The sequence below is a fragment of the Pseudophryne corroboree genome, chromosome 7 (assembly GCF_028390025.1).
Source record: "Pseudophryne corroboree isolate aPseCor3 chromosome 7, aPseCor3.hap2, whole genome shotgun sequence".
NCBI classification, from domain to species: Eukaryota; Metazoa; Chordata; class Amphibia; order Anura; family Myobatrachidae; genus Pseudophryne; species Pseudophryne corroboree.
Window position 1 is genome coordinate 45,338,755 of NC_086450.1, and position 25,507 is coordinate 45,364,261.

The window sequence follows — 25,507 nt, forward strand, 5'->3', positions numbered from 1 at the left end:
GAGAAGAAGGAGCAATCCCTGAGCGGGGATCGAACCCGGGCCTCGGCAGAGGGAGCCGTATCCTGACCACTGGATCACCAGGGACTCTAGGTTGATAGCAGGATGTTGAATGTACTGGATATAATGTCACAGGAGTAGGTGCTTGTGTACTCAAGGTTACTACGAAATAGGTTTCCTGCAGTTGCGCAGAACTGGGCTGATTACTGACGAGGTTGAGAACCGGTCTGGTTACTGGTGAGACTGGGAACTGCACTGTGAACCAGAATACTGGAATCAGGCCCGGCGCTACCCGCTCAGCGAAGGGATGCAGTGCAGGGAGGCGCTGGGACGGAGAGGCGCTTTCCCTGCTCTGAATCCCTTCACTGCTGTGCCGTCCTGTCCCCTCTGCTGCTGCTGTGTCTGTCACTGTATGACAGTCACTGGCAGCAACGCCTGCAGAATCAAAAACCTCCTGCCTCCCCTCCCCGTGTGACAGCGGCTGAGTACGGGACAGAAGGGGCGGAGCTAAACGGATCAAAAGGGGGCGGGGATAAATGGGATAGAAGGGGCGGAGCTACACTGACCAGGCTGCAGTACAGAGGGAGACTGGCTTAGGTAAGTGGTGTGTGTGTGTGTGTGTGTGTGTGTGTATGGTGAGTGTGTATGTGTGTATATATGTGTGAATTGTGTGTGTGAGGTATGTCTGCGTACGTGCACTTTATGGACGCTAGTGCTGGGGGGGCATTACGTATAATGACGCTACTACTGGGGGAGGCCATTACATGTAAGGACGCTACTACTACTACTGGGGGGGCATTACGTATAAGGACGCTACTACTACAGGGGGGCATTACGTGAAACTACGCTACTACTGGGGTGGCCATTATTTATAAGGACGCTACTACTACAGGGGGGCATTACGTATAAGGACGCTACTACTACAGGGGGGCATTACGTGTAAGGACGCTACTACTACAGGGGGGCATTACGTGTAAGGACTCTACTACTACAGGGGGGCATTACGTGTAAGGACGCTACTACTACAGGGGGGCATTACGTGTAAGGACGCTACTACTACAGGAGGGCATTACGTATAAGGACGCTACTACTACAGGGGGGCATTACGTATAAGGACGCTACTACTACAGGGGGGCATTACGTGTAAGGACTCTACTACTACAGGGGGGAATTACGTGTAAGGACGCTACTACTACAGGAGGGCATTACGTATAAGGACGCTACTACTACAGGGGGGCATTACGTGAAACTACGCTACTACTGGGGTGGCCATTATTTATAAGGACGATACTACTACTAGGGGGGAATTACGTATAAGGATGTTACTACTACTGTGGGTGCACTACGTATAAGAATGCTACTACTACAGGGGGGGCTTTACGCGTAACGACGCTACTACTACTGGGAGGGTGCATTACATATAAGGACGCTACTACAGGGGGGGCATTACGCGTAACAACGCTACTACTGCTGGGGGGGGGCATTACTTATAAGGACGCTACTACTACTACGGTGGAATTACATATAAGGAGGCTTCTACTGGGGGGGCATTATGTATAAGGACGCTACTACTACTGTGGGGCATTACGTATATGGACGATACTACTATTATGGGGAATTACGTATAAGGACGCTTTTACTACTGGGGGTGCACTACGTATAAGGATGCTACTACTACTGGGGGGGCATTACGTATAAGAACGCTACTACTACTTGGGGGCATTATATATAAGGACGCTACTATTACTCGGGGGGCATTACGTATAACAATGCTACCACTACTAGAGGGGCATTACGTATAAGGATGCTACTACTGGGGGGGCATTATGCATAAGGACGCTACTACTACAGGGGGGGGGGCATTACATGTAAAGATGCTACTACTGGGGGGGCCATTACGTATAAGGACGCTACTACTACTAGGGGGGAATTACGTACAAGGACGCTTCTACTACTGGGGGTGCACTACGTATAAGGACGCTACTACTACTGGGGGGGCATTACGTATATAAGGACGCGTCTACTACTGGGGGTGCACTACGTATAAGGATGCTACTACTACTCTGGGTGCATTATGTATAAGGATGCTACTACTACTGGGGGGGGGCACTACGTATAAGGATGCTACTACTACTGTGAGTGCATTATGTATAAGGGTGCTACTACTACTGGGGTGCATTACATATAAGGATGCTACTACTACGGGTGGGGCATTACGTATAAGATTAATAAGATTGTGCTACATTGTGGCGTAATTTTAAATGGGGGTACTATTGTGTGGCCATGCCCCTTACTTGTGAGACCACACCCCTTTTCCCGGCGCACGCCAACGGAATATGGGAGGGCGCAATTTTATAGTTTGCAGGGGGGCGCCGAACACCCTAGCACTGGCCCTGACTGGAATGTAACTGTAATCCGGGCTGGTACTGGATATAACTGGAAACGCAACTGTGAGTGCAACGATGACTGTGGCTATGACTTTAAGACAAGGCTGAATAACACGGCGACTGTGGCTTTAAGACCAAACTGTAGAAGACTGCGGCTGTGGGTTGTAATACGAAACTGTAGAATGCTGCAGCTGTGCCTTTAAGACTGTAGTATACTGTGACTATGGCTTCAAGAGCAGACTGTAGAAGACTGCAACTGTGGTTTTAAAACAAGGCTGGATATCAATGATAACACAACTGTACAGCAGACTGGGTAGCAAAGAGCAGAGTTTTACAGGAACCAAAGTACAAATGTTACCTTAGGGAGTTCAGCTTCTAAGCTCACACATAGCTGTGAGTGTGACACAAGGAACTGGCCCAGTTTCCAACTCAGCCTCCCAACTTATACTTCCTGGTCCTTGGTGATTGGTGAGCAGGATTAGGTGATGCAGAGAGTCTTAGGCTGGCAGAGGATTGGACAACTCTGGGATCAGGTGAACAGTCACTGTCATGTGACTACTCTAGACTAGGCTGTGATGTAGAATGAGGCCTAGTAGGCCGAGAGAACACTGAAGCCTGAACTTCAGATTACTGAATTCAGCCTCACACAGGAGATCACCACAGGTGGAGCTTATTAACTATTACCTTTCAGGCAGAGAATCAGGAAAACTCATAGTGCTGACAAGCTGTTTAACTCAGTGAGAAAAAGACACAGGATCCGGGACAGATGGCAGGGGTAAGTCACCAAATATGAAACCTACAGTCAGGATCCCCCTCTTCAAGGGTGGACTCCGGACACCCATCTTGAATCTTAGAGGAACTTGAGAAATTCATACAGAAGAATTTAGGACCTTCGTTGATGCCTCTTCTTCTTACGGGAACATTTGGTTTTGACCAGGGAGAGCGGAATTTCCTGTAAAGAAAAAACTTCCTTAGAAAACATGGGACCTCCCCTGAAAGAAGTAGCATCATAAACTGGATCAAATTCAGAGTCTGAGTCCAAGTCTATTGGAAGATACCAGTCTTCTTTGGGAGTAACTACATGCGTTTTGTAAGCTGCATTAACAAGTTCAGAACACCACAAGGAACTTGGAGTGGAATCAATGGAAACGTAACCAACTCTTAAATCATCAGGCTGTTGTCTTTGTACTGTTTTCCAATTCTTGGTATTCCTGAAATTCCTAATGTATTGGTTCATCAAGGCATTATTTGGCTCAGAAAGCAATGGGTCAGAAAACGGGAGCATCGGCTGAATGTTCTGAAGACTGAGTGGAGGATAAAATTGGATTCAAGGAAACAGATGCCACTGAATCAACATTAGACTGAGGTACACATTCAGACATTAGGTCAATAGCCTTGGTATTTTTCTTGACTTTAGATGCTACAGCAGAATTATCCCTACATCGAGGAGATGAGATATTAGAATTCCCTGCGGAAGCTGTGGACTCAGTGCTGGAAGACAAGGAAACAGAGACAGACTGAAGTCTAATTTTAGAACTAGATGGTGGAAGTCCTTTACTGGAACCAACTGACAAAAGTTCTTTACTCGGACGAATGCTTGGAATCGGTTTGAGTCCAGATGGGCTTGAATAGACTGAAACTGGAGAAATCTTTGGCTGGACGAGGAGGACTGGATTGGATCCGAGGATACTTGAATTGGCTGGAGCCAAAGGAGACTGACCAGGCTGGTCCTGGAGTATCGCTGGACCGGATGGAACGGGGATGGGCTGACCAGGCTGGGCCTGGAGTAGTGCTGGACCGGCTGGAACCGGGACGGATTGACCAGGCGGAGCCTGGAGTATTGCTGGACCGGCTGGAACCGGGACGGACTGACCAAGCGGAGCCTGGAGTATTGCTGGACCGTCTGGAACCGGGACGGACTGACCAAGCGGATCCTGGAGTATTGCTGGACCGACTGGAACCAGGACGTACTGACCAGGTGGAGCCTGGAATATTGTTGGACCGGCAGGAGCCCTTTCTTCACAGGGCTGAACTGAGGCAGGAGCCCCCTCTTCACGGGGCTGGGCTGAGGCAAGAGCCCCCTCTTCACGGGGCTGGGCTGAGGCAAGAGCCCCCACTTCACGGGGCTGGGCTGAGGCAAGAGCCCCCACTTCACGGGGCTGGGCTGAGGCAAGAGCCCCCACTTCACGGGGCTGGGCTGAGGCAAGAGCCCCCACTTCACGGGGCTGGGCTGAGGCAAGAGCCCCCACTTCACGGGGCTGGGCTGAGGCAAGAGCCCCCACTTCACGGGGCTGGGCTGAGGCAAGAGCCCCCACTTCACGGGGCTGGGCTGAGGCAAGAGCCCCCACTTCACAGGGCTGGGCAGCGCTCTGTAGACTCTCTGGCTGGGCAGCGCTCTGTAGACTCTCTGGCTGGGCAGCGCTCTGTAGACTCTCTGGCTGGGCAGCGCTCTGAACCCCTCACTGGGGCTGGACGCTCTGAACCTCTCACTGGGGCTGGACGCTCTGAACCCCTCACTAAGGCTGGACGCTCTGAACCCCTCACTGGGGCTGACGCTCTGAACCCCTCCCTGGAGCTGAAGATACGGACGCCCCTCCTTGGGCTGTAGACACGGACGCCCCTCCTTGGGCTGTAGACACGGACGCCCCTCCTTGGGCTGTAGACACGGACGCCCCTCCTTGGGCTGTAGACATGGACGCCCCTCCTTGGGCTGTAGACACGGACTCCTCTGTGACCCTTAATGGCTTGAACATTCTTCTCTGGACAGCCAACTTGGGATAAGGTCTTTTAATCACCGGACCCCAGTCATAAATTTGAGTCTCTTTCAGAGTAGCCTTCTTGATACCCCCATCAGCAGTAGCAGGATCGGGTATCGTGGATGACTTGCAGACATGAGCGCTATGAAACTGAGATTTTTCACCATTCCCTGGCTTGCGAAGAATGCAGTCTTTAACAAAATGACCGGAATTTCCACAGTAAAGACAGAGGTGTAGCTCCCTACACCACTGACGTTCAGCTTCAGAGAGCTGGGGCCGTGGATAGCTCTGATGAACAACTTTTCCTTGCACAGAGGAAGAGACTCTATTAACTGGATGGGACAAAACAGGATCAACAACGTTGGTAGTATTCCTGAAGAGATCAGGCATCACAGAAAGAATACTAGACAAAAGTTCTTGTAACTGTAATAACATCTGGTAGAAAATCTGCAGTTGGTCAGGAGTCTTAGTGGAGAAGGTCAGAGAATCTCTGGAGAACAAATTCCGCTGCAGACACTGTGCCAATTGATGCTGAGTCGACTCCAAACCCTCCAAGCGTCCTGCAATATTGCTTAGGAGGTCCTGCGTCAGACAAACACTTTCTGCCGGGTCCATGGGGCCAGTTCCTACTGTCATGACTGTGGTTTTTGTGAACCCGGTGTTAGTGAAGTCTGTGCTGGCGACTGGAGGACTATGTGTATATTAGGCAGGTCTGTAGGAATCAGTGAGAAGAAGGAGCAATCCCTGACCGGGGATCGAACCTGGGCCTCGGCAGAGGGAGCCGTATCCTGACCACTGGATCACCAGGGACTCTAGGTTGATAGCAGGATGGTGAATGTACTGGATATAATGTCACAGGAGTAGGTGCTTGTGTACTCAAGGTTACTACGAAATAGGTTTCCTGCAGTTGCGCAGAACTGGGCTGATTACTGACGAGGTTGAGAACCGGTCTGGTTACTGGTGAGACTGGGAACTGCACTGTGAACCAGAATACTGAATGCAACTGTAATCCGGGCTGGTACTGGATATAACTGGAAACGCAACTGTGAGTGCAACGATGACTGTGGCTATGACTTTAAGACAAGGCTGAATAACACGGCGACTGTGGCTTTAAGACCAGACTGTAGAAGACTGCGGCTGTGGGTTGTAATACGAAACTGTAGAATGCTGCAGCTGTGCCTTTAAAACCTACAGTCAGGATTGTGACAACAGCATTACAGTACAGTACATACCAGCCGCCAGCGCAGTCTCTGGGAATCAGTAGTGCGGTGTCCGCAAACTGAGATTCATTTTGGTGTGCTCTCCCCTATTTGCTGGGGGCTCTATCTAAATGGGATATCTCATGGACACATCAATAGGGGCCCCCTGCCACATGTGGTTTCCTACCACTCACCCAGATAGACCTCTCTCGAAGACTAACACCTCCCGTCCTACTTCCTGGGTACCATTGAAGGTGGGGATCCCCTTTGTTCCTGGTTCCATCCACTGTACTCTGCATACTGTGGTTCTCACACTGCACTCTCCATCTCTCACTGAAGCTGCTGGCTCTCCTGCATACTTGCCTACCTGACCCTCTCCATGAGGGAGAAAATACTCTGTTCCTGGACTTTCCTGGTAATGTATGATTGCCATCACCTGTGGTGAGCTAGTTAATTGATAAGAAAGGTGTTTCACCACAGGTGATGGCAATCATACATTACCAGGAAAGTCCAGGAACAGAGCATTTTCTCCCTCATGGAGAGGGTCAGGTAGGCAAGTATGCTCTCCTGTTACACTGCAGATATGGGCTCTCCCTCTCTTCATAGCAACACCCACATGCTGCTCTTCTCTCCATAATTCCAGGGACTGTGGAGTACCATGCTTGTTCCACAGTCCCCAGCCTGCGTTCCTCCTGGACACTAGCCTGTGCCCTCCATCTCTGTCCTCACCTCACACTGAACTCTACCCTGTGCTTAGTTCCTTCTACTCAAAATCCCCCTACACTTCCTGTACTAACCCCCTACATGTGGCATGGTCTGCAAGTAACTGGTTTAACTCGTTTTGGGGCTATAAACTCCCCCACTCACTGATAAGTATCAAAAGGCTTTTGGATCTTTCCAAAATCTATCATTCCAGTATGCCACACAGTCAGTTACTCTCAGTGGTGCAAGTGGGCGGGTACGGGTGGGTACGGCGTACCCGTAAGAATTTAGCCGTGGGTACGCCGTACCCACACCGACGGGCCGCCGCTCCTCTTCCTTCCCTCCCTCCCCCACGCCGCACCGCCGCACACGCCTCTGATGTGAGGGCAGGAGAGTGCAGCCTGCGCCTCTCGTTCCCCTCAGTCTCCGGTGGGTGTTTCAGTTTACTTCAGCGCCGATCCGTGAGCCAATCAGAGCCCGCACGCGCGAGCTCTGATTGGCTCACGGATCGGCGCTGAATTAAACTGAGACACCCGCCGAAGACTGAGGGGAACGAGAGGCGCAGGCTGCACTCTCCTTCCCTCACATGACAGACAGGAGGACAGCGACGGCAGCGGTGAGTAGGGGAGGGGGGCATGTTATACCTGGAACTGGGGGGGCATGTATACCTGGCACTGGGGGCATATCTGGCACAGGGGGGCATATATACCTGGCACTGGGGGCATATCTGGCACAGGGGGGCATATATACCTGGCACTGGGGGATATCTGGCACAGGGGGGCATGTATACCTGGCACTGGGGGCATATCTGGCACAGGGGGGCATATATACCTGGCACTGGGGGATATCTGGCACAGGGGGGCATGTATACCTGGCACTGGGGGCATATCTGGCACAGGGGGGCATATATACCTGGCACTGGGGGCATATCTGGCACAGGGGGGCATATATACCTGGCACTGGGGGATATCTGGCACAGGGGGGCATGTATACCTGGCACTGGGGGCATATCTGGCACAGGGAGGCATATATACCTGGCACTGGGGGATATCTGGCACAGGGGGGCATGTATACCTGGCACTGGGGGATATCTGGCACTGGGGGGGCATGTTATACCTGGCACTGGGGGATATCTGGCACTGGGGGGGCATGTTATACCTGGCACTGGGGGATATCTGGCACTGGGGGGGCATGTATACCTGGCACTGGGGGATATCTGGCACTGGGGGGGCATGTATACCTGGCACTGGGGGATATCTGGCACTGGGGGGGCATGTATACCTGGCACTGGGGGATATCTGGCACTGGGGGCATATCTAGCACAGGGGGGCATATATACCTGGCACTGGGGGATATCTGGCACAGGGGGGCATGTATACCTGGCACTGGAGGATATCTGGCACTGGGGGCATATCTGGCACTGTAGGGGCATTTCTGTATCTGGCACGGGGGGCAATGTATATCTGACACAGTGGGGGCATTTGTGTATCTAGCACTGTGGGGCAATGTGTATCTGACACTGTGAGGCAATGTATGGCACTCTGGGGGCATTTCTGTATCTGGCACTGTGGGGCAATGTGTATCTGGCACTGTGGGGCAATGTGCATCTGGCACTGTGGGGCAATGTGCATCTGGCACTGTGGGGCAATGTGTATCTGGCACTCTGGGGACATTTGTGTATCTGGCACTGTGGGGCAATGTGTATCTGGCACTGTGGGGCAATGTGTATCTGGCACTCTGGGGACATTTGTGTATCTGGCACTGTGGGGCAATGTGCATCTGGCACTGTGGGGCAATGTGTATCTGGCACTGTGAGGCAATGTGTATCTGACACTCTGGGGACATTTGTGTATCTGGCACTGTGGGGCAATGTGTATCTGGCACTGTGGGGTTATATGTATCTGGCACTGTGGGGCAATGTATATCTATCACTGTGGTGCAACGTGTATCTGACACTATTGGGGTCATACGTGTATCTGCCCCTCCCCCATATGTGTATCACGCCCCCATTTTCATTGGCCACGCCCCATGTGGCATTTGGCCACACCCATTTTTTTGCGCGCGCGCCTTCGGCGCGCGCACACAGTACCCGTAAGACATTTTTTCTACTTGCACCACTGGTTACTCTGACTTGTGGGGGTGGGGTGGGGTGGGGAGGGTGGGGGGGTCAGACACAGGGCTAATTCATCCCGCATGTCAGGTCCTACACCCCCCCCCCTCCCTTGTGAGTACTGTCTTCTGCCTATATCATTCCTACATATTGTATGCATTACATGCAAGTTACTGCTAAATAGGGAAATTGCCTTTTCAAGGGCTGATTATTAGGGCAACCTGTCGGCACAGTCCAGGCAGAGCCGGATTAAGACCAGGGGGGCCCGGGGCACTTAAGAGAGTGGGGTCCCTAATAGAGAAGGCAGAATATATATATATATATATATATATATATACACACATATATATATATATACACACACACACATATACATATATATACACACACACACACATATATATATATATATATATATGTGTGTATATATATATATATATATATATATGTGTGTGTGTATATATATATATATATATATATATATATATATATATATATATTTGCCTCCCCAAGCAGCACACCCCCTGCCACACCGCAGATCGGATCTCTCTTCCGATCCGATCTGCGGTGCTGTGCTCCCCGGCTCCCGTCCTCACTGCAGCAGCGGGCGCACAGACAGTACAGCTGAGCTGAGCGACGGCTCAGCTGTCCAATAAAGTATGAATGAAGCAGCCTGCCGCTCAGTCATTGGCTGGGCACGCAGGCTGTTTCATTGATACATTATTGGACAGCTGAGCCGTCCGCTCAGCTCAGCTGTACTGTCTGTGCGCAGCTGCTGCAGTGAGGACGGGAGCCGGGGAGCACAGCGCCGCAGATCGGATCGGAAGAGAGATCCGGTCTGCGGTGTAGCGGGGGGCCCTTTTGGAAAGGGGGGCCCGGGGTACGTATCCCCGGGCCCCCCCCCTTAATCCGGCTCTGAGTCAAGGCTTTACTGTTCAGGAAAGGTGGATAGATACTTGTAGCCAGAAAGCTTTACTTGGTGAAGAAAAAAATATGTGTGTTTACAATTAAGGATCTTGCATTATTCATTTAAAAAAAAACCCACTTAGTTATGTCAGGTGTAAAATAAAAAAAAGATGCTATTTTGGAAAAGTTTCTTAAAAAACAAATCAATGAAGAAGACAAACATTGATGTTGGAATGTGTTCCGCCTAAAAAGAGGCAAAATAGTCTCTGCACAAGGATGTGAATGAAAGAAATAGCAGCTACATCAGCAGTGAGAGGGCTAAACACAGCTCCTAAGTTTCACTTCTTTCTCTCAACCCCCCTATGAGTCTGCATCTATACCCTGCCTGCACCAGAGGAGACAGAGCAGCATTGGTGAGAGGCTACGAAAAGAACTGTAAGCAATTGATGTTCTATAAATATAACCTCTATTGTATCAGCGTTGTCTCTGCCTGATCCTAATGGACGTAAGGAAGGATTTAAGCACATGTAGAACCATATAAAACTGAAACGTGTGACTGCAGGCTTGTGTCTCTGATAGAGAAAACAATTGTGCTATTGTAGTGTCGGGATGTCAGCTTGGGGCGAGGGTTTGTTATACTGGACACAGGGCTGAGTGAAGAGGTAGAGGACGGTTATATTTATTAGTAAATAAGGGAAGTCCAGTACTGGGCTGATATAATACACTCACTGGGGGTAATTCCAAGTTGATCGCAGCAGGAAATTTTTTAGCAATTGGGCAAAACCATGTGCCCTGCAGGGGAGGCAGATATAACATGTGCAGAGAGAGTTAGATTTGGGTGTGGTATGTTCAATCTGCAATCTAATTTGCAGTGTAAAAATGAAGCAGCCAGTATTTACCCTGCACAGAAACAATATAACCCACCCAAATCTAACTCTTTCTGCACATGTTATATCTGCCTCCCCTGCAGTGCACATGGTTTTGCCCAATTGCTAACAAAGATACTGCTGCGATCAACTCAGAATTACCCCCACAGTTCCTAATCTACCAGCCATATCCCTGCACAGAGACCGTCAGTTCATGCGTGTCTTAAAATAGAGTGACCATATTATCCATAGTTGCCTACCCTCCCCCATTCTGCAGGAGACTCCCTGAATAGTCCAGCAATCTCCCTGATTGCTCTTTACCCCCATTATGCAGATGTTACATTCTTGAGGGGAAAAATAAAGAAATCAGATACATACATTCAAATGGGTTCATCAGTGCAATTTCCCTGTATTGGTTATAAGGCACAATAATCCCTATGGCTACATTCATTTTAAATAAAGTTTCTCTTGTCCACTTACGGTACATGGAACCTCTTTTAAAGCACAATACACAAACAAATTCTGCAAAATATCAGTGTCTTCTCTTCAGGGCCGGTTCTAAGACTTGTGGCGCCCCGGGCAAAATATGGGGGCGTGGCTTCAATTGGGGGCGTGGTCACGGCGCTGAAATAAAAAAATAAAAAGTATACTTACCATCCCCATTCCTGATCCAGACCGCTGGATAGACCCCCCCCTCCGCCGGCGGCGCCGCTCTTCTCCTCTTCTCTCTGCGATCTATGGGAGAGACGTTATTACGTCTCTCCCATAGAACAGCATAGACACTAGAGGTCAATTATGACCCCTAGTGTCTGTGCCACTAAGCTGTACGGTGCGCGAAATCGCGCATCGCACAGCAAAGGTCCTCTACACGAAGGGAAAATAGACCGTAGCGGCTAGTTTCCCTTCATGGAGAGGACCTTTGCTGTGCGGTGCGCGATGACGTCATCGCGCACCGCACAACTATGGTCCTCTCAATGAAGGGAAACTAGACGCTACGCGTCTGGTTCCCTTCAAAGCGGGGGGGCACAGCAGGGCACTGCGGGGGGCACAGTGGCAGATCTTGCCCTGGTGCGGCGCCCTCCGGAAGGCGGTGCCCCGGGCAAAAGTACCGCTTGCCCGTGGCAAGAACCGCCACTGCTTCTCTTCAACAAATAGATATTACTAACTTTGGGGCTCATTTACATGTGGATGTAAGTCATTTTTATGACACGCCCCTCAGATGTAGCGGTACATGTCTGCGCTGATAGGTGATACTTTCACATCTCCCTGAAATGCTTTTTCAAAAGTAGGCAAGTACGTATTATCCCTTTTACCTGGGATGCTCATGAATTACACAGGTTCTGTCTGTGGCCAGGGGCGTAGGGAGGGTGGAACAAGTGGAGCTTGAGCTCCAGGTGCCGGCTCACTGCACAGCGGAGAGCCGGGATCTCCGGCAGGGATAGGAGGCGATGATGACTAGAAGAGAGGGAAGGGGTGGCCACCACACTGCCTGCATGTTACATATCACTGATTGCACAGTGCAGAGACTCCAGTGCAGTGCAGTGTGGTGTGTTGTTAGGGAAGAGGGGAGGTTTGGAGGCTTGTCAGAAAAACTTTTCTGGCTGTCAAGGATCTGCATTCAGTGATCTGGAACATGCAGGCAGTGTGGTGGCCTCCCCTTCCCTTTCCTACTACCCACGGAGGTCCAGCCTGTCAATCACATAGAAGCTCCGCCCCTCCAGGCTGGAACGAGGAGCTGCTCTGCTGCTGCCTTCTTGGTGAGAATTAATGTGTGTATACTGTGTGTTTGTGTGTATATGTCTGTGTGCTAATGTGTATACATGTATGTTTGTGTACATATATATCTTTGTATATAGTATGTGTGTGTCTATGTCTGTGCATGTATATTTGTGTGTTTATGTTTGTATATATCTGTGTATACTGTATTTGTGTGTTTATGTATGTCTGTGCCTATGTATGTATGTATGTATGTAGTGGGTGGTGGTGCCGTGACATGACCCTGCTCCGGGTGTCATGTCTCCACGCTACGCCTCTCTCTGTGGCTGATTAAAACCAGATGCAATGTAGGCTTGAAGTCAGCCAGCCACAGAATCTGTGTAATTCATGAGCGTCCCAGGTAAAAGGGATAATATGGTCACTCTACTAAAATGATTGCAAATCTGCACATGTTGTTTAAATGTGAAGTGTTACCCAACAGTTTTAATAATCTTCATGCTTGAGCACAGATGGTTAAATAAAAATAACGGGTACTAATTAAGTCACCTGGGTTCAAGTTCAGAACACTGGCCTCCTGAGGATAAACTGCTTCAAAACATCAGTAACTTGTTCTGAACATGAAATAAATTAATTTAACACTTAGGGCCCTATTTACGAAAATCCGCAATTAGTGTGTTTATGCAGCGAAAATAGCGCATTTAATTGCAATGCGATAATTTTTAACTATCACATGCATATATTAAAATCTGCACACAGGGACAGGGCTTGCAACTAAGCTCCATCCCGGCGAATCCCTCTCTGCTCTTCACCTTGCACTATTCGCATTTGCGATAATGCAGTTGTTACTGCACGTTCACCGCTGACTAAGGCTAGATGATCCCTGTGACCGTTAAACTTCTACTTCTTACTAATGTCACAGTTTACTTAGTATTCAGAATAAGTTTAGTGATGTTTTGAAGCAGTTTAGTTATGCTAACCTCAGGGAGCCCCATGTTCTGAACTTGAGCTAGTTACCTGTGCACAAGTATGGATTTCCTTAAAACCAGGACATGTGCCTTGAGGACAAAGGTCAGGAAACACAGAAAACAGGATTTTAATACCTACCGGTAAATCCTTTTCTCTGACGTCCTAGTGGATGCTGGGAACTCCGTAAGGACCATGGGGAATAGCGGCTCCGCAGGAGACTGGGCACAACTAAAAGAAAGCTTTTAGACTACCTGGTGTGCACTGGCTCCTCCCACTATGACCCTCCTCCAAGCCTCAGTTAGTTTTTTGTGCCCGGCCGAGCTGGATGCACACTAGGGGCTCTCCTGAGCTCCTAGAAAGAAAGTATATTTTAGGTTTTTTATTTTACAGTGAGACCTGCTGGCAACAGGCTCACTGCAGCGAGGGACTAAGGGGAGAAGAAGCGAACCTACCTGCTTGCAGCTAGCTTGGGCTTCTTAGGCTACTGGACACCATTGGCTCCAGAGGGATCGACCGCAGGACCCGTCCTTGGTGTTCGTTCCCGGAGCCGCGCCGCCGTCCCCCTTACAGAGCCAGAAGCAAGAAGATGGTCCGGAAAATCGGCGGCAGAAGACATCAGTCTTCACCAAGGTAGCGCACAGCACTGCAGCTGTCGCCATTGCTCCTCATGCACACCTCACACTCCGGTCACTGAGGGTGCAGGGCGCTGGGGGGGGGCGCCCTGAGCAGCAATAAAAACACCTCGGCTGGCAAAATAATCACAATATATAGCCCCTGAGGCTATATATGTGATAAATACCCCTGCCAGAATCCATAAAAAAGCGGGAGAAAAGTCAGCGAAAAAGGGGCGGAGCTATCTCCCTCAGCACACTGGCGCCATTTTCCCTTCACAGTGCAGCTGGAAGACAGCTCCCCAGGCTCTCCCCTGTAGTTTTCAGGCTCAAAGGGTTAAAAAGAGAGAGGGGGGGCACTAAATTTAGGCGCAATATTGTATATACAAGCAGCTATTGGGGAAAATCACTCAGTTATAGTGTTAATCCCTGTGTTATATAGCGCTCTGGTGTGTGCTGGCATACTCTCTCTCTGTCTCCCCAAAGGGCTTCCTGGGGTCCTGTCCTCAGTCAGAGCATTCCCTGTGTGTGTGCGGTGTGTCGGTACGGCTGTGTCGACATGTTTGATGAGGAGGCTTATATGGAGGCGGAGCAGATGCCGATAAATGTGATGTCGCCCCCTGTGGGGCCGACACCAGAGTGGATGGATAGGTGGAAGGTATTAACCGACAGTGTCAACTCCTTACATAAAAGGCTGGATGACGTAACAGCTGTGGGACAGCCGGCTTCTCAGCCCGCGCCTGCCCAGGCGTCTCAAAGGCCATCAGGGGCTCAAAAACGCCCGCTCCCTCAGATGGCAAACACAGATGTCGACACGGAGTCTGACTCCTGTGTCGACGGGATTGAGACATATACAAAATCCACTAGGAACATCTGTTGCATGATCCCGGCAATAAAAAATGTGTTACACATTTCTGACATTAACCCAAGTACCACTAAAAAAGGGTTTTATGTTTGGGGAGAAAAAGCAGCCAGTGTTTTGTTCCCCCATCAGATGAGTGAATGCAGTGTGTGAAAATTCCCCCGATAAGAAACTGGTAATTTCTAAAAAGTTACTGATGGCGTACCCTTTCCCGCCAGAGGATAGGTTACGCTGGGAGATATCCCCTAGGGTGGATAAGGCGCTCACACGTTTGTCAAAAAAGGTGGCACTGCCGTCTTAGGATACGGCCACTTTGAAGGTACCTGTTGATAAAAAGCAGGAGGCTATCCTGAAGTATGTATTTACACACTCAGGTACTAGACTGAGACCTGCAATTGCCTCAGCATGGATAGTGCTGCTGCAGCGTGGTCTGTGACCCTGTCAGCCAGGGATACTATTTTGCTAACATAAGAGCATATTAAAGACGTCGTCTTATATATGAGGGATGCACAGAGGGATATTTTGCCGGCTGGCATCCAGAATTAATGCAATGTCCATTCTGCCAGGAGGGTATTAGAGACCCGGCACTGGACAGGTGATGCTGACTTTAAAAGGCACATAGAGATTCTGCCTTTATAAGGGTGAGGAACTGTTTGGGGATGGTCTCTGGTACCTCGTACCCACAGCAACAGCTGGGAAGAAATTTTTTTACCTCAGGTTTCCTCACAGCCTAAGAAAGCACTGTATTATCAGGTACAGTCCTTTCGGCTTCAGAAAAGCAAGCGAGTCAAAGGCGCTTCCTTTCTGCACAGAGACAAGGGAAGAGGGAAAAAGCTGCACCAGTCAGCCAGTTCCCAGAATCAAAATTCTTCCCCCGCTTCCTCTGAGTCCACCGCATGACGCGGGGGCTCCACAGGTGTAGCCAGGTACGGTGGGGGGCCGCCTCAAAAATTTCAGCGATCAGTGGGCTTGCTCACAGGTGGATCCCTGGGTCCTTCAAGTAGTATTTCAGGGGTACAAGCTGGAATTCGAGACGTCTCCCCCCCGCCGTTTCCTCAAATCTGCCTTGCCGACAACTCCCTCAAGCAGGGAGGCTGTGCTAGAGCCAATTCACAAGCTGTATTCCCAGCAGGTGATGGTCAAGGTGCCCCTACTTCATCCCGCATGTCAGGCCCTACACCCTCCCCCCCCCTTGTGAGTACTGTCTTCTGCCTATATCACAGGTTCTCAAACTTGGTCCTCAGGACCCCACACAGTGCATGTTTTGCAGGTCTCCTCACAGAATCACAAGTGAAATAATTAGCTCCACCTGTGGACCTTTTAAAACGTGTCAGTGAGTAATTAATACACCTGTGCACCTGCTGGGTTACCTGCAAAACATGCACTGTGTGGGGTCCTGAGGACCGAGTTTGAGAACCACTGGCCTATATCATTCCTACATATTGTATGCATTACATGCAAGTTATTGCTAAATAGGGAAATTGCCTTTTCAAGGGCTGATTATTAGGACAACCTGTCGGCACAGTCCAGGCTTTACTGTTCAGGAAAGGTGGATAGATACTTGTAGCCAGAAAGCGTTACTTGATGAAGAAAAAAAATGTGTTTACAATTAAGGATCTTGCATTATTCATTTAAAAAAAAAAAAAAACACTTCTTAGTTATGTCAGGTGTAAAATAAATAAAAAAAGATGCTATTTTGGAAAAGTTTCTTGAAAAACAAGTCACGGTGCAAGGTTACACAAATCAATTAAGAAGACAAACATTGATTTTGGAATGTGTTCCGCCTAAAAATAGGCAAAATAGTCTCTGCACAAGGATGTGAATGAAAGAAATAGCAGCAGTGAGAGGGTTAAACACAGCTCCTAAGTTTCACTTCTTTCTCTCAACCCCCCTATGAGTCTACATCTATACCCTGCCTGCACCAGAGGACACAGAGCAGCATCGGTGAGAGGCTACGAAAAGAACTGTAAGCAATTGATGTTCTATAATATAACCTCTATTATATCAACGTTGTCTCTGCCTGATCCGAATGGATGTAGGGAAGGATATAAGTCCATGTAGAACCATATAAAACTGAAACGTGCGACTGCAGGCTTGTGTCTCTGATAGAGAAAACAATTGTGCTATTGTAGTGTCGGGATGTCAGCTTGGGGCGAGGGTTCGTTATACTGGACACAGGGCTGAGTGAAGAGGTAGAGGACGGTTATATTTATTAGTAAATAAGGGAAATCCAGTACTGGGCTGATATAATACACTCACAGTTCCTAATCTACCAGCCATATCCCTGCACAGAGACCGTCAGTTCATGCGTGTCTTAAAATAGAGTGACCATATTATCCATAGTTGCCTACCCTCCCCCGTTCTGCAGGAGACTCCCTGAAATAGCAGCAATCTCCCTGATTGCTCTTTACCCCCATTATGCAGATGTTACATTCTTGAGGGGAAAAATAAATAAATCAGATACATACATTCAAATGGGTTCATCAGTGTCATTTCCCTGCATTGGCTATAAGGCACAATGATCCCTATGGCTACATTCATTTTAAATAAAGTTTCTCTTGTCCACTTACGGTACATGGAACCTCTTTTAAAGCACAATACACAAACAAATCCTGCAAAATATCAGCGTCTTTTCTTCAACAAATAGATATTACTAACTTTGGGGCTCATTTACATGTGGATGTAAGTCATTTTTATGACACGCCCCTCAGATGTAGCGGTACATGTCTGCGCTGATAGGTGATACTTTCACATCTCCCTGAAATGCTTTTTTTAAAGTAGGCAAGTATGTCTTATCCCTTTTACCTGGGATGCTCATGAATTACACAGGTTCTGTGGCCAGGGGCGTAGGGAGGGTGGAACAAGGGGAGCTTGAGCTCCAGGTGCCGGCTCACTGCACAGCGGAGAACCGGGATCTCCAACAGGGGTAGGAGGCGATGATGACTAGAAGAGAGGGAAGGGGTGGCCACCACACTGCCTGCATGTTACATATCACTGATTGCACAGTGCAGAGACTCCAGTGCAGTGCAGTGTGGTGTGTTGTTAGGGAAGAGGGGAGGTTTGGAGGCTTGTCAGAAAAACTTTTCTGGCTGTCAAGGATCTGCATTCAGTGATCTGGAACATGCAGGCAGTGTGGTTTCCACCCCTTCCCTTTCCTACTACCCACGGAGGTCCAGCCTGTCAATCACATAGAAGCTCTGCCCCTCCAGGCTGGAACGAGGAGCTGCTCTGTTGCTGCCTTCTTGGTGAGAATTAATGTGTGTATACTGTGTGTTTGTGTGTGTATATGTCTGTGTGCTAATGTGTATACATGTATGTTTGTGTACATATATATCTTTGTATATAGTATGTGTGAGTATACGTGTGTGTCTATGTCTGTGCATGTATAGTTGTGTGTTTATGTTTGTATATATCTGTGTATACTGTATTTGTGTGTTTATGTATGTCTGTGCCTATGTATGTATGTATGTATGTATGTATGTAGTGGGTGGTGGTGCCGTGACATGACCCTGCTCCGGGTGTCATGTCTCCACGCTACGCCTCTCTCTGTGGCTGATTAAAACCAGATGCAATGTAGGCTTGAAGTCAGCCAGCCACAGAATCTGTGTAATTCATGAGCGTCCCAGGTAAAAGGGATAATATGGTCACTCTACTAAAATGATTGCAAATCTGCACATGTTGTTTAAATGTGACAGTGTTACCCAACAGTTTTAATAATCTTCATGCTTGAGCACAGATGGTTAAATAAAAATAACGGGTACTAATTAAGTCACCTGGGTTCAAGTTCAGAACACTGGCCTCCTGAGGATAAACTGCTTCAAAACATCAGTAACTTGTTCTGAACATGAAATAAATTAATTTAACACTTAGGGCCCTATTTACGAAAATCCGCAATTAGTGTGTTTATGCAGCGAAAATAGCGCATTTAATTGCAATGCGATAATTTTTAACTATCACATGCATGTATTAAAATCTGCACACAGGGACAGGGCTTGCAACTAAGCTCCATCCCGGCGAATCCCTCTCTGCTCTTCACCTTGCACTATTCGCATTTGCGATAATGCAGTTGTTACTGCACGTTCACCGCTGACTAAGGCTAGATGATCCCTGTGACCGTTAAACTTCTACTTCTTACTAATGTCACAGTTTACTTAGTATTCAGAATAAGTTTAGTGATGTTTTGAAGCAGTTTAGTTATGCTAACCTCAGGGAGCCCCATGTTCTGAACTTGAGCTAGTTACCTGTGCGCAAGTATGGATTTCCTTAAAACCAGAACATGTGCCTTGAGGACAAAGGTCAGGAAACACAGAAAACAGGATTTTAATACCTACCGGTAAATCCTTTTCTCTTAGCCCGTAGAGGATGCTGGGGATGCTTCAAGAACCATGGGGTATAGACAGGATCCGCAGGAGACATGGGCACACTATAAGACTTTGAATGGATGTGAACTGGCTCCTCCCTCTATGCCCCTCCTCCAGACTCCAGTTATAGGAACTGTGCCCAGGGAGACGGACATTTCGAGGAAAAGGATTTGTGTAATTATTTTAAAACTAAGGTGAGATACATACCAGCTCACACCTCAAACACGCCGTACAACATGGAATTCAACAACAACGCATGCAACGGCATGACCAACAACAGTCACAGACCGACTGAACTCAACGCAACATGAGCGTAACTATAACCAAACTGCAGATACAGCCCGCACTAGTGATGAGCGGATTCGGTTTTACTCGGTTTTACTCGGTTTTACTCGGTTCTCAAAACGGCATCTTATTGGCTCACGGATGTCACGTGTTTTGGATAGCCAATAAGATGCCGTTTTGAGAACCGAGTAAAACCGAGTAAAACCGAACCTCGCTCATCACTAGCCCGCACTAGGACGGGCGCCCAGCATCCTCTACGGACTAAGAGAAAAGGATTTACCGGTAGGTATTAAAATCCTATTTTCTCATACGTCCTAGAGGATGCTGGGGATGCTTCAAGAACCATGGGGTTTATACCAAAGCTCTAGAATGGGCAGGAGAGTGCGGATGACTCTGCAGCACCCATTGACCAAACGAGGTCCTCCTCAGCCAGGGTATCAAACTTGTAAAGCTTCGCAAAGCTGTTTGATCCCAACCAAGTAGCAGCTCGGCAAAGTTGTAACGCAGAGACCCCTTGGGCAGCCGCCCAGGATGAGCCCACCTTTCTGGTAGAATGGGATTTTACCGATTTCGGTAACTGCAATCCTGCCGTAGAATGAGCCTGCTGAATCGTATTACAGATCCAGCGCGCAATAGTCTGCTTAGAAGCAGGAGCCCCAATCTTGTTGGGAGCCCACAGGACAAACAGAGCCTCTGTTTTCCTAATCTGAGCCGTTCTGGCGACATAGATTTTCAAAGCTCTGACCACATCAAGAGACTTCGATTCCGCCAAGGCGTCAGTAGCCACTGGCACCACAATAGGCTGGTTCACGTGAAATGATGAAACCACTTTTGGCAGAAATTGCTGACGAGTTCGCAACTCCGCTCTATCAGCATGGAAGATTAAATAGGGGCTTTTGTGAGACAAAGCTGCCAACTCAGACACCCGCCTTGCAGACGCCAAAGCCAACAACATGACTACTTTCCAAGTAAGGAATTTTAATTCAACCTTACGCAAAGGTTCAAACCAATGCGATTGCAGGAATTGCAATACCACATTAAGATCCCACAGGAGGCACAAATGGAGGATGGATGTGCAGCACGCCCTTCACGAAGGTCTGAACTTCTGGAAGGGAGGCCAATTCTTTCTGAAAAAAGATCGACAAGGCCGAAATCTGTACTATAATGGAGCCTAACTTTAGGCCTGCATCCACACCTGCTTGCAAAAAATGGAGCAAACGCCCCAGTTGAAATTCTTCCGTTGGAGCCTTCTTGTATTCACACCAAGACACACATTTCCTCCAAATACGGTGGTAATGCTTTGCCATTACTTCTTTTCTAGCCTGAAGAAGAGTGGGAATGACTTCACTGGGAATACCCTTCCGGGCTAGGATTTGGCGTTCAACCGCCATGCCGTCAAACGCAGCCACGGTAAGTCTTGATACACGCACGGCCCCTGTTGTAACAGGTACTCCCGAAGAGGAAGAGATCACGGATCTTCTATGAGCAACTCCTGAACATCTGGATACCAGGCCCTTTTCCGGAACAATGAGTATCGCCTGAACTCTTGTTCTTCTTATAATCTTTATCACCCTTGGAATGAGTGGAAGTGGAGGGAACACATATACCGACGGAAACACCCAAGGTGTCACTAGGGCGTCCACCGCTATCATTTGAGGGTCCCTTGACCTGGAACAATATCTCTGAAGTTTCTTGTTGAGGCGGGACGCCATCATGTCTATTTGAGGAATTCCCCAACGACTTGTCACTTCTTTAAAGACCTCTTGATGAAGACCCCACTCTCCTGGATGGAGATCGTGTCTGCTGAGGAAGTCTGCTTCCCAGTTGTCCACTCCCGGAATGAAGACTGCTGACAGAGCACTGGCCTGTCTTTCTGCCCAGCGAAAAATCTTCGTGGCCTCGGCCATCGTTGCTCTGCTCCTTGTTCCGCCCTGGCGGTTAATGTACGCCACTGCTGTTACGTTATCTGACTGAATCAAGACGGGCAGACCGCGAAGACAATGTTCTGCTTGCAGAATGCCATTGTAAATGGCCCTTAATTCCAGAATGTTTATGTGCAGACAAGATTCCTGGCTTGACCATTTTCCCTGAAAATTTCTCCCCTGTGTGACTGCTCCCCAGCCTCGGAGGCTTGCATCTGTGGTCACCAGGATCCAATCCTGAAACCAGAACCTGCGTCCCTCCAGAAGGTGAGAACTGTGCAGCCACCACAGAAGGGAGATTCTGGTCCTGGAAGATAGGATTATTTTCGGGTGCATGTCCAGGTGAGACCCGGACCACTTGTCCAACAGGTCCCACTGAAACACCCTGGAACCTGCCATATGGAATGGCCTTGTAGGCCGCCACCATCTTCCCCAGCAACCGAGTGCAGTGAAGAACTGACACCTTTGCCGGATTTAGAATCTGTTTTACCATGTTCTGTATTTCCAGAGCCTTTTCCACTGGAAGAAAAACTCTGCAATTCTGTATCCAGAATCATACCCAGGAACGACAGCCGTGCCGTCGGGACCAACTGTGATTTTGGAAAGTTTAGTAGCCAACCATGTTGTTGCAGAATCGTCAGTGAAAGGGCAACATTTTTCAGCAATTGTTCCTTGGACCTCGCCTTTATGAGGAGATCGTCCAAGTACGGGATAATTGTGATTCCCTGCTTGCGCAGGGGAACCATAATTTCCGCCATTACTTTGGTGAAAACCCTCGGAGCCGTGGACAGACCAAACGGCAACGTCTGAAATTGGTAATGACAATCCTGAACAGCAAACCTCAGGTAAGCTTGATGTGGAGGATATATGGGGACGTGTAAGTAGGCATCCTTTATGTCGACCGACACCATAAAATCCCCCTCCTCCAGACTGGAGATCACTGCTCGGAGAGATTCCATCTTGAATTTGAATTTTTTTTAGAAAGAAATTGAGGGATTTTAGGTTCAGAATCGGTCTGACTGAGCCATCCGGCTTTGGGACCACAAACAGGCTTGAATAAAAGCCTTCCCCCTGTTGTGACGAGGGTACCGTGACAATTACTTGATTTTGACACAACTTTAGTATCGCAGCACATACTACCTCCCTTTCTAGAAGAGAAGCTGGCAAGGCCGATTTGAAAAATCGGTGAGGTGGCACGTCTTGAAACTCTAATTTGTACCCTTGGGTCACTATTTCTAATACCCCACCCCACCGGTGCGGACTCTCGCAGAGGAGCCCCAGCGTCATGCGGTGGATTTGGTAAAAGCCGGAGAGGACTTCTGCTCTTGGGGACTTGCCACAGCCTGTGACATTTTTCCCCTTCCTCTTCCTCTTGCAGCAAGGAAGGAGGACCCTCGTCCTTTTTTGAATTTATTGGGCCGAAAGAACTGCATCTGATAGTGAGGCGTTTTCTTCTGTTGTGCAGGAACATAAGGTAAAAATTACGACTTACCCGTGGTAGCCGTAGACACCAGGTCAGTGAGGCCGTCACCAAACAGGACACTACCGTTAAACGGTAACGACTCAATCGCCTTCTTAAGAGTCAGCATTCCATTGATGAATCCACAATGCTCTCCTTGCTGAGACTGCCATGGCATTGGCCCTTGATCCCAAAAGGCCAATATCCCTTACAGCTTCTTTTAAATATGCTGCAGCATCCCTGATATGACCCAGAGTCAAAAGCACACACTCCCTGTCTAGGGTATCTACCTCAGATGACAAGTTATCTGCCCACTTTTCAATAGCGCTACTCACCCATGCCAAAGCAACGGCAGGCCTGAGTAGTGCACCCGTAGTGACATAAATGGATTTTAATGTATTTTCCTGCTTCCGATCTGCAGGATCCTTTAGTGCTGCCGTGTCAGGAGACGGAAGCTCCACCTTTTTGGATAGACGCGATAAAGCTTTGTCTACCGTGGAGGTTGACTCCCACTTTTCCCTGTCCCCAAATGGAAAAGGATATGCCACTGGAATTCTTTGGGAACCTGTATCTTCTTGTCAGGATTTTCCCAAGCTTTTTCGAAAAGAGCGTTCAGTTCATGAGAGGGAGGAAAGGTTACCTCAGGTTTCTTTCCTTTATACATACAGACCCTAGTATCAGGAACAGCAGGGTCCTCTGTTATATGTAACACGTCTTTTATCGCCACAATCATATACTGAATGCTCTTAGCCAGTTTTGGATTTAATCTGGCATCACTATAGTAGACACTGGAATCAGAGTCCGTGTCGGTATCTATATCTGCTATCTGGGAAAATGTACGTTTCTGTGACCCCAAAGGGGTCTGAACTTGTGACAATGCATCCTCCATGGATTTTTTCCATGTCTGGTTCTTAGACTCAGATTTATCAAATCTCTTAGTCAACCAAGCCACATTTGCATTCAAAACACTCAACATATTTACCCACTCATCCGTCGGCGGTGCCGACACGGTCACTCTCACAATATTTTCAGTCCCCACTCCAGCCTCCTCCTGGGAAGAGAACTCAGCCTCAGACATGTCGACACACACGTACCGACACCCACAACTACACTGGGGCTATAGGAGACAGACCCACAACAAAGCCTGTAAGAGAGACACAGAGGGAGTTCTGCCAGCTCACAACCCAGCGCCTATCCCGGTACTGCAGTGAGTAAAAGACTGCCCAGACCTGTTAGCGCTTTATATTTAAATAATTAGCACCAAATCACTTGTGCCCCCCCCCGTTTTGCACCCTGTTACTTGTACAGTAGTGTGAGAGGCCAGGCTCAGCGTCTCTACAGCTTCTGTGAAGAGAAAATGGCGCGGGTTAGAACTGTGAGGGCTAAGCCATGCCCCCTTCATGGTGCGCTTCAGTCCGGCTTAAATTACATATTTATACTGGCGGGGGTCCGTAATTAGTGCCTAGGCACTGTTTACACATCTGCCAGTGCTATTTGAGGGTCCTATGCTGCTGAGGGCGCCCTCCCTGTGCCCTGCACCTTGCAGTGCCGTTCTTATGTGGGAATATGGCGCGCAGCGCGGCCGCTGCGTGGTACCTCAAAAGCCGTCTTCTGCCATCACTGAAGTCTTCTGATCTTACTATCAGTGGCGGAACTAGCGAGTGGTGGGCCCATGTGCGACAAAATGGCTTGGGACCCCCCCCCCCCCCCCCATCCCATCCAAGTCCACCCCCTCACCCCTGGAGAGGATCTGGTGAGGGGGGACCTGCTCAGGGAAGTGGATACCTAGCAACAGTGCCGTAACTAGACATTTTAGCACTGTGTGCAAGAAACGGCATTGGAGCCCCACCCCTGCATGGAAAACAGGGGCAGTGCGCGCCATAGGCGCGCGCAAAAATACATAGTGGCGTGGCTTCGTGGGGAAGGGTTGTGGCCACAAAATAATACCAATTCATAAAACGGTGCACAGTAGTCTCCATTATTCAAATTACGCCGCACAGTAGCACCACTACACCAGGTAGAGACCCATTTACACCTTACGGCGGACAGATTCCTCTTTTTACACATTACAGCAGACAGCGTCCCCTTTTTACACATTACGGCAGACAGCGTCCCCCTTTTTTTACACATAACGGCAGACAGCGTGCCCTTGTTACACATAACGGCAGACAGCGTGCCCTTGTTTCACATAGCGGCAGAAAGCGTACACTTTTTTCACATAACGGCAGACAGCGTGCCCTTGTTAAACATAGCGGCAGACAGCGTGCCCTTGTTAAACATAGCGGCAGACAGCGTGCCCTTGTTAAACATAGCGGCAGACAGCGTGCCCTTGTTACACATAGCGGCAGACAGCGTGCCCTTGTTACACATAGCGGCAGACAGCGTGCCCTTGTTACACATTG

The 25,507-nt window shown here is 48.9% G+C and overlaps 1 long non-coding RNA gene across 14 annotated transcripts in view; it reads left to right on the plus strand.

Annotated features, from left to right (window-relative positions):
• Positions 1-25,507, plus strand: part of LOC134944504 (uncharacterized) — a 37,706-nt gene that overhangs the window by 6,220 nt on the left and 5,979 nt on the right. The window contains exon 1 of one of the 14 annotated variants that reach the window (XR_010181874.1): positions 10,428-10,492. The exons of 5 other annotated variants lie outside the window; for them this stretch is intronic. This is a non-coding gene — a long non-coding RNA (uncharacterized LOC134944504). Of the gene's footprint in view, positions 1-10,427; positions 10,493-12,579; positions 12,681-16,940; positions 17,045-18,196; positions 18,324-25,507 lie in introns of those variants that run through there. 8 more of the 14 variants (XR_010181875.1, XR_010181873.1, XR_010181866.1 and 5 more) reach the window with 8 other exon arrangements.